Genomic DNA, 10140 nt, shown 5'->3' with positions numbered 1-10140 from the left:
GGACAAAGTTATAGAGAACAGAGCTTCATGTTATTTATTTAATAATTTTATGGCTTACAGGTAGGTTTGAGGGATGGTCTATTGATTATTGTCCCAGGAACTTGGTTATCACTGACCAACAGACAGTCAGCAATGTTTGTAGAACTATAATATTCCTAAGGCTAGGAAACTTTAAAATCATTGACAGATAGATGGTTAGAACATATCACTCCTAACGTCAGGGGACCACAGAATTATTACTCTATCTTCCCTAAAATTTAGGGGAAGAAACATATAACAATATTATTATATTCCTAAGGTCAGAAAACTTCAGGATTCCTATTGTATTTCCCCTAGAAGCTGCACTCCATGTACTCAATAAGAGTATCAATAAGAGAGTCTAGGAAATTAAGTTCCCAGGATGAGCATTTTAACATTTCCTGAAAAGGGGAAAAGAATAAGGTGTTATAGTTTTATTGTTTATTTCCTCCTGTATTCATTTAATTTTTCCTTAAAAAATTTAGGTACTATGCCATTTAAAGCATTCTTATTCATTATTAATATTAATTCATTATCTATGGTATCTTTTAGCAAAATGTAGTTTGCCTATTTTTCTCTTTTTATTTTGGCTTTTGCTTTAAAATCATGATTTGTTCACATGTGCAAAAATGTTTGTGGCAGCCCTCTTTGTAATGGTCAGAAACTGGAAACTGAATCGATGCCCATCAATTGGAGAATGGCTGAATAAATTGTGGTATATGAATGTTATGGAATATTATTGTTCTTTTTTTTTCTTTTTTTTTAATTTTAATTTTATTTTATAATTATAACTTTTTTTTTTTTTTACAGTACTTATGCATGGGTAATTATTTACAACATTATCCTTTGCACTTACTTCTATTCAGATTTTTTCCCTTCCTCCCCCAACCCCCTCCCCCAGATGGCAGGCAGTCTTATACATGTTAAATATATTACAGTATATTCTAGATACAACATATGTGTGTAGAACCGAATTTCTTGTTACCCAGGAAGAATTGGATTCAGAAGGTAAAAATAACAGTTTACACTCATTTCCCATTGTTCCTTTTCTGGATGTAGCTGATTCTGTCCATCATTAATCAATTGGAATTGGATTAGCTCTTCTCTATGTTGAAGATATCCACTTCCATCAACATACATCCTCGTACAGTATCATTGTTGAAGTGTATAATGATCTTTTGGATCTGCTCATTTCACTCAGCATCAATTGATGTAAGTCTCTCCAAGCCTCTCTGTATTCCTCCTGTTGGTCATTTCTTACAGAACAATAATATTCCATAACATTCATATACCATAATTTACCCAACCATTCTCCAATTGATGGACATCCATTCATCTTCCAGCTTCTAGCCACTATGAAAAGGGCTGCCACAAACATTTTGGCACATACATAATTGTATAAATATATATGCACCTATTCAATTTACATATAATTTAACATATTTAATATGTATTGGACTACCTGCCATCTAGGGAAGGGGGTGGGGGAAAGGAGGAGAAAATTTGGAATAGCAGGTTTTGTAAGGGTCAATGTTGAAAAAAATTGCCCATCAACCCTCTTTGTAGTGGCCAGAAACTGGAAACTAAGTGGATGCCCATCAATTGGAGAATGGCTGAATAAATTGTGGTATATGAATATTATGGAATATTATTGTTCTATAAGAAATAACCAACAGGATGATTTCAGAAAGGCTTACAGAAAGAGACTTACATGAATTGATGCTCAGTGAAATGAGCAGGACCAGGAAATCATTATATACTTCAACAACAATATTATATGATGATCAATTCTGATGGACGTGGCCATCTTCAACAAAGAGATAAACCAACAGTTCCAATAGAGCAGTAATGAACTGAACCAGCTTACACCCAGCGAAAGAACTCTGGGAGATGATTATGAACCATTACATAGAATTCCCAATCCCTCTAATTTTATCTGCCTGTATTTTGGATTTCCTTCACAGGCTAATTGTACACTATTTCAAAGTCTGATTCTTTTTGTAGAACAAAATAACTGTTTGGACATGTATACATATATTGTATTTAATTTATACTTTAACATATTTAACATGTATTGGTCAACTGCTATCTGGGTGGGGGGGAAGGAGGGGAAAAATCAGAACAAAAGGTTTGGCAATTGTCAATGCTGTAAAATTACCCATGCATATATCAGGTAAATAAAAACTATAATTAGTAAAATAAAATAAAATATCATCAATGAACAACAATAAAATGCTTATCCAAAGCAAAGAATGAACCATTTAAAAAAAAGAAAAAGAAAAAATTCCCCATGCATATGTTTTGTAAATAAAAAGATACAATAAAAAAAAAAAAAGAAAAAGAAAATCATGATTTTTTTCTTTCCCCTTTTACTTCAGCTGACTCATAATGAGGTTGCAGCCCCTCATTTTAACCAAATGCATAGCTTTCTATTTCAAAGTTGTTTCTTATAAACAACTATTGTTGAATTCTGATTTCTGATCCATTCTGCTATCCTCTTCCATTTACATTCACAGTTATGACTACTAACCACATATTTCCCTCCATCCTATCCTCTTATACTTGTCTTCTTTTTTACCTTGTTCCCTCATTAACAGTCTCTTTTACTTCTGACCAATCAGATCTAGGAAAAATAACAAAATTCCAGACAAAGGGGCCCAAGGCTTAAACTAATCCAAACAGGCTAAGGTCAATGACAAGCCTTTTGATATATGGAGCCGATGAATAAAGAGTATTTTTTTGTTTTGGTTTGTTTTTTTTAGTTTATTTTAATATACATTGTTTTATGAATTATGTTGGGTGAAAAAAAGTCAGAGCAAAAGGGAAAAACCATGAGAGAGATAAGACAGAAAAAAGGAGTGAACATAGCATGTTTTGATTTATAATCAGTCTCCTTAGATCTTTTTCTGGATGCAAATGGCATTTTCTGTTCAAATTCTATTGGGATGGCTTTGGCTCACTGAACCAAAGAGAGAAGAAAGAACCAACCCTTTCATAACTGACCATCGAACATTCTTCTTCTTCTTCTTTTTTTTTTTTCCCTGAGGCTGGGGTTAAGTGACTTGCCCAGGGTCACACAGCTAGGAAATGTTAAGTGTCTGAGATCAAATTTGAACTCAGGTCCTCATGAATTCAGGCTGGTGCTCTATCCACTGCGCTACCTAGCTGCCCCGCACATTTTTCTTGTTATTGTATATAATGTATTCCTGAATTCTGCTTGTTTTGCTCAGCATCAGTTCATGTAAATCTTTCCAGGTCTTTTTATAATCAGCTTGTTCATTTTGTTACAGAACAATAATATTCCATTACCTTCAGGTGCAACAAATTGTTCAGCCAATTCCCAATTGATGGATATCCACTTCTTTTCCAATTCTTTGCAATCACAAAAAGAGCTGCTACAGACATTTTTGCACATGTAGGTCCTTTTTCCTCTGAATAGAATATATTAAATGGACCAATTATAACTCTGATTGTGAATATGACCTAATTGTAATTTGGATTATAAAGCCAACAATTGTAACTAACTATGAATCCTAACCTTGAAGGGAGAGGTAAGGAACCAGACTAACAAGATAAAACTTACTCCTGATTCTATAGTTGGGGTGGGCATCCTCCCATCCCCTTCTCACAAGAATAAAGAATTCTTTCACCCTAAAAGAGTATTGGTTATAATATTACTCCTGAACTAGCTTGCAACAGAGGAAAGCAGTGGGCTCATCAACTTGTCTGGGGCTTACACCCCTATCCTGCTAAATTCCACAGGGTCTTTTGATAACACAAGCTAAATCCTAAGAGGAATTTAGTGTCCTATGAGAATTAATTAGCTATAACAAGGAGAAACGCAGGATGAGATATGATGGGAGGATGAAAGGAAAGACAGGAGGAGGAAGAGCATCATGGTATACCCAAAAGGTATTCAGCAAAGATGATGTGGCAAAAAAGTTGTCAAAATGTGCATACCCTTTGACCCAGCAGTGGTACTACTGGGCTTATATCCCAAGGAAATACTAAAGAAGGGAAAGGGACCTGTATGTGCCAAATTATTTGCGGCAGCTCTTTTTGTAGTGCCTAGAAACTGGAAAATGAATGGATGTCTATCAGTTGGAGAATGGCTGAATAAATTGTGGTATATGAATGTTATGGAATATTATTGCTCTGTAAGAAATGACCATCAGGAGGAATACAGAGAGGCTTGGAGAGACATCAACTGATGCTGAGTGAAATGAGCAGAACTAGGAGATCACTATACACTTCAACAATGATACTGTATGAGGATGTATTTTGATGGAAGTGGATATCTTCAACATAGAGAAGAGCTAATCCAATTCCAATTATTCAATGATGGACAGAATCAGCTACATCCAGAAAAGGAACACTGGGAAATGAATGTAAACTGTGAGCATTGTTTTGTTTGTTTGTTTTCCTTCCCAGATTATTTTTACCTTCCAAATACAATTCTTCCTTTGCAACAACAACAACAAAATTCGTTTCTGCACATATATATTGTACCAAGCATATACTATAACATATTTAATATGTATGGGAATGCCTGCCATGTAGGGGAGGGGGTGGAGGGAAGGAGGGAAAAAATTCGGAACAGAAGGGAGTACAAGGGATAATGTTGTTAAAAAAAACAAAAACAAACAAACAAAAAAACCAACTACCTATGCATATGTACTGTCAAAAAAAAAAAAGTTATAATTATAAATTTTTTTTTTAATTTTATTTTATAATTATAACATTTTTTGACAGTACATATGCATGGGTAATTTTTTACAACATTATCCCTTGCACTTACTTCTATTCAGATTTTTTCCCTTCCTCCCCCAACCCCCTCCCCCAGATGGCAAGCAGTCTTATATATGTTAAATATATTACAGTATAATTTAGATACAATATATGTGTGTAGAACCGAATTTTTGTTGCACAGGAAGAATTGGATTCAGAAGGTAAGAATAACAGTTTACATTCATTTCCCAGTGTTCCTTTTCTGGATGTAGCTGGTTCTTTCCATCATTAATCAATTGGAATTGGATTAGCTCTTCTCTATGTTGAAGAAATCCACTTCCATCAGCATACATCCTCGTACAGTATCATTGTTGAAGTGTATAATGATCTTCTGGTTCTGCTCGTTTCACTCAGCATCAGTTGATGTAAGTCTCTCCAAGCCTCTCTATATTTCTCCTGTTGGTCATTTCTTATAGAACAATAATATTCCATAACATTCATATACCATAGTTTACCCAACCATTCTCCAATTGATGGACATCCATTCATCTTCCAGCTTCTAGCCACTATGAAAAGGGCTGCCACAAACATTTTGGCACATACAGGTCCCTTTCCCTTCTTTAGTATTTCCTTGGGGTATAAGCCCAGTAGTAGTATGGCTGGGTCAAAGGGTATGCACATTTTGATAACTTTTTGAGCATAATTCCAGATTGCTCTCCAGAATGGTTGGATTCTTTCACAACTCCACCAACAATGCATCAGTGTCCCAGTTTTCCCACAGCCCCTCCAACATTCATCGTTATTTGTTCCTGTCATCTTAGCCAATCTGACAGGTGTGTAATGATACCTCAGAGTTGTCTTAATTTGCATTTCTCTGATCAATAGTGATTTGGAACACTCTTTCATATGAGTGGAAATAGTTTTAATTTCATCATCTGAAAATTGTCTGTTCATATCCTTTGACCATTTATCAATTGGAGAATGGCTTGATTTCTTATAAATTAAAGTCAATTCTCTGTATATTTTGGAGATGAGGCCTTTATCAGAACCTTTAACTGTAAAAAATTTTTCCCAATTTGTTACTTCCCTTCTAATCTTGTTTGCATTAGTTTTGTTTGTGCAGAAACTTTTTAATTTGGTGTAATCAAAATGTTCTATTTTGTGATCAATAATGGTCTCTAGTTCTCCCTTGGACACAAACTCCTTCCTCCTCCACAAGTCTGAGAGGTAAACCATCCCATGTTCCTACAATTTATTTATGATTTCGTTCTTTATGCCTAAATCTTGGACCCATTTTGATCTAATCTTAGTATGTGGTGTTAAATGTGGGTCCATGCCTAGTTTCTGCCATACTAATTTCCAGTTTTCCCAGCAGTTTTTGTCAAATAATGAATTCTTATCCCAAAATTTGGGATCTTTGGGTTTGTCAAAGATTAGATTGCTATTTTTATTCACTATCTTGTCCTGTGAACCTAACCTATGCCACTGATCAAGTAGTCTATTTCTTAGCCAATACCAAATGGTTTTGGTGACTGTTGCTTTATAATATAGCTTTAAATCAGGTACACTTAGACCACCTTCCTCTGACTTTTTTTTCATTAGTTCCCTTGCGATTCTCGACCTTTTATTCTTCCATATGAATTTTGTTGTTATTTTTTCTAGGTCATTAAAATAGTTTCTTGGGAGTCTGATTGGTATAGCACTAAATAAATAGATTAGTTTGGGGAGTATTGTCATCTTTATTATATTCGCTTGGCCTATCCAAGAACACTGAATGTCTTTCCAATTATTTAAATCTGACTTTATTTTTGTGGCAAGTGTTTTGTAATTTTGCTCATATAATTCCTTACTCTCCTTTGGTAGATATATTCCCAAATATTTGATACTATCCACTGTTATTTTGAATGGAATTTCTCTTTGTATCTCTTGCTGTTGGATTGTGTTGGTAATGTATAAAAATCCTGAGGATTTATGTGGATTTATTTTGTATCCTGTGACTTTGCTAAAATTCTGAATTATTTCTAATAGCTTTTTAGCAGAGTCTTTGGGGTTCTCTAAGTATACCATCATGTCATCTGCGAAAAGTGACAATTTGATTTCTTCATTTCCTACTCTAATTCCTTGGATCTCTTTCTCGGTATAATTATAAAATTTAAAAAAAAAAAAGATGATGTGGGCAGATTTACAGGGGAACTTCAACCTCAAGTGTTTGACATAATTTGGGTTTCTGATGGGACCCAGCAAAGTGAGGCTGCCCAAGACCTCCATAGAAGGTGGGAGGATAAGATTGAACTGATCTCCTTCCTGCTTGTCTCAGGGACTCATCAGTACTTCAGGCTTTCTCTACCAGCCTCACCTAGTTACTCAGGACCTCATCATTATTACTTGTTCTCTTCTCTCTGGCCCTTTGGGTTGGTGCTATGTGGGGCAGACCCCGCCTCAAAAAAAAAAAAAAAAAAAAAACTAAACTAAAAAAAAATCTCCAAGTGAAAGCAGAATTAAAGTCTTCAGCAAGAATTGAGACCTCCAGAACCAAGAAAAAAGCCCTTATTTGTCCACTGAAATCATCCCTCCTTTCCTTTCTGTCGGTATCTGTCTCCCATGTGTCCCTTACCATCCTCACGCCACCCTTCTTCCTGTTGATCAGGCTAGGCTCCCACAAAACTGGTCTTATCCTCCCTTCCCCTTCTTCCAACTTCTGCTCCGAGTTCTCTGTCTGGCCAGCACATGTCCTTGAACCCTGTGCTGGCCCCCTCCCTACAAGTCACATGGGCCCCTTCCTGCTTCCCTCTCTCCCTCTGCTGTCTTTGCTAGCAAATTCACATTAGAAGTCTGCCCAATGATTCACTAACTTAAAGCAAAAACAGTCTTCCCTATTCTTCCATTTTTTTTGGTTGTTGTTGAGATTATCCCAGCATAATAGAGTCATATCTGGGCCTTCTAACTAATTAATCTCCCTCTAGTCTTCCTTGTTGATGATAAAAGTTCTGAAGAGTTACATGTATCCTCATCTCATATAGGAATGTCAACAGTTTAATCTTGTGTAGTCCCATGTGATTTCTTATTCACATTTACCTTTCTCTATTTCACTTGAGGTTTGTGTTTAAATGTCATTTTTCTATTCTTGTCTTTTCATCAGGAATACTTGAAAATTCTCAATTTCAGCAAATATCCATTTTTTCCCCCTTAGTATTATGCTCAATTTTGCTGGATAGGTTATTCTTGGTTGTAATCCTAAATCTTTTTTCTTCTGGAATATTATATTTTAAGACCTTCACTTCTTTTATGGCAGTAGCTGCTAAATCTTGTGTAATCCTGATATTTTTTCTGGTTGTATTATTATCTTCTTGGCCTGGAAACACTGGGTTTTGCCTATAATATTGATGGAAACTGTTAGAGTTTCTTTCAGGAGGTGACCAGTGGATTCTTTCATTTTCCTATTTACCCTCTGGTCCTAGGATGTCTGAGTAGTTTTACTTTATAACTTCTTGAAACAAAATGTCTAAACAATTCTTTTTTTTTTTTTTTTTTTTTGTCCGTGGCTTTCAGGAAGTCCATTAATTTTTGTCTTAGGAAGATTCAGAAGCTCATGTCACAAGAAAAAGTACCAGACACTGAGGTCCTCTCTTGAGCTGAACTGCTGAGCAATTATTTCAATGGGATGGCCATGCTATTTGAAATGTCAAAAGTATGTTTTTCTAAAAGACGATTTTTATGGAGAGCTCACCCAAGGCTGATTCTTATGGACTGCATAAGTGATACAAGGACACTCTCAGGGTCTCTAAAGAACTTTGGAATTGATTGTATGACATGGAAGACACTGGCAAAGGACTGTGCAGTTATCCAGGACCTCAGTACCAGGGGGATTTGGAGTCAGTCCCAGGATTTGTAGGTGGAGCCACAGGGTAATAAATTTTAATTTTCTTTCCAGTAATAATGATTTCAATTATTGATTTGGAGATTATTTGCCAAAGAACAAGAGGTAGAAAGTGAGCTGATGGGGAGTAATCAAGAGCCACAGGAGAAATACTCTCCAGGATAGCTAGATAGGACAGAAAATGGAACCTGGGACCAATTAGTTATGTGAATTCTCATTCTTTTGCTTATCCTTCAGGACAATTTAGCCTGGGTGGAATCCTAGGGCTGAATGGATTAACTAGTAGGGCACAGCCTCTTGTTGGTCAAGTGGGGTGATACTGAGAGGTGAGAACAAGATTGTTTTTTGTCCTTTGTTTTAGAAGAGGATAATAATCAGGGAGGGGATGCCATGACATGCAAGTGAATTGGATTAAAGTGAGGAAGGGCTATGCAAGGTCATCTGCCTGATTTTCAATTCTGCTCCTGATTATTCCTGTGAAATTGAGCCCTTCACTTCCTGCCTTTTGGGTCTTAGTTTTCCTATCTGCCAAATGGGAGAACTGGACCATTTGATCTTTAATGGCTTCTTTTAACTCTTAATCTTCTAACAAACTACTACAGAGTCAAGATTGGGACCAAAGTGTATTTCTCTTTTTCTTTCCCAACCTCCCTTCTTCCCTTCCCCTCTTTTCTCTCTTTAAGAAAAATTTTTTTCATTAACATTCTTATTTTTTATTATCTATATTTCCTAACATGTCCCTCCTTGTCCCAGAGAGCATCTCTTATCTTATGACAAAGAAGGAAAAGAAAGGGAATACTCAGCTTAATGAAACTAATCAACCTGTCAAAAAAAAAGTTTTACATTTTACATATTATTTCATCCCCGTAGATCCCTACTTTTACAAAGAATAATAATAAAAGTTAACTTTTATATAGTGCTTTGCATATTATATAGAGGTTTGCAAAATGCTTTACAAATATTATCTCCTTTGATCCTCATAACCACCCTGGGAGGAAAGTGCCATTATTATTATTATTATTTTACAGATGGTGAAACTGAGGTAGACAGAGATTAAAGGGTCACAAAATGACCCTTTGTTAGTAAGTGTCAGACTGAATTTGAACTCTGATCTTCCTGTCTCCAAGTTGTCTCAAAGAATCAGAGAGGATCCGGTTCATTTCTTCTTTGGGACAAAACTTGGTCATCATCATTTCTCAGCATTCCATTTGCTCATTATTGCTTTTTCCATTTTTGGTTATAGTCAATGCATATTTTCTTCTCTGGTCTTGCTGACTTCACTTTACATCGGCCCAGGTAAATCTCTATTTCTCTATTCCCCTCGTATTCATTGTTTCCTACAGCATCATATATCATAATCTTGCTTAGCTAGTCCTAGTAGATGGGCACCCGCTTTGTTTCTGTCTCTACAAGTCTGCAAGCGTTGCTATGAAATTTCTGGGGCATTTCTTGTTGTCATTAACTTCTTTGGAGTAAATTCCCAAATGCTCTCAATAGCTCTTGATGCTGTTTCTCCA

This window comes from Sminthopsis crassicaudata, chromosome 3 (genome assembly GCF_048593235.1).
Source record: "Sminthopsis crassicaudata isolate SCR6 chromosome 3, ASM4859323v1, whole genome shotgun sequence".
Taxonomy (NCBI): domain Eukaryota; kingdom Metazoa; phylum Chordata; class Mammalia; order Dasyuromorphia; family Dasyuridae; genus Sminthopsis; species Sminthopsis crassicaudata.
This window is presented reverse-complemented; position numbering follows the sequence as displayed.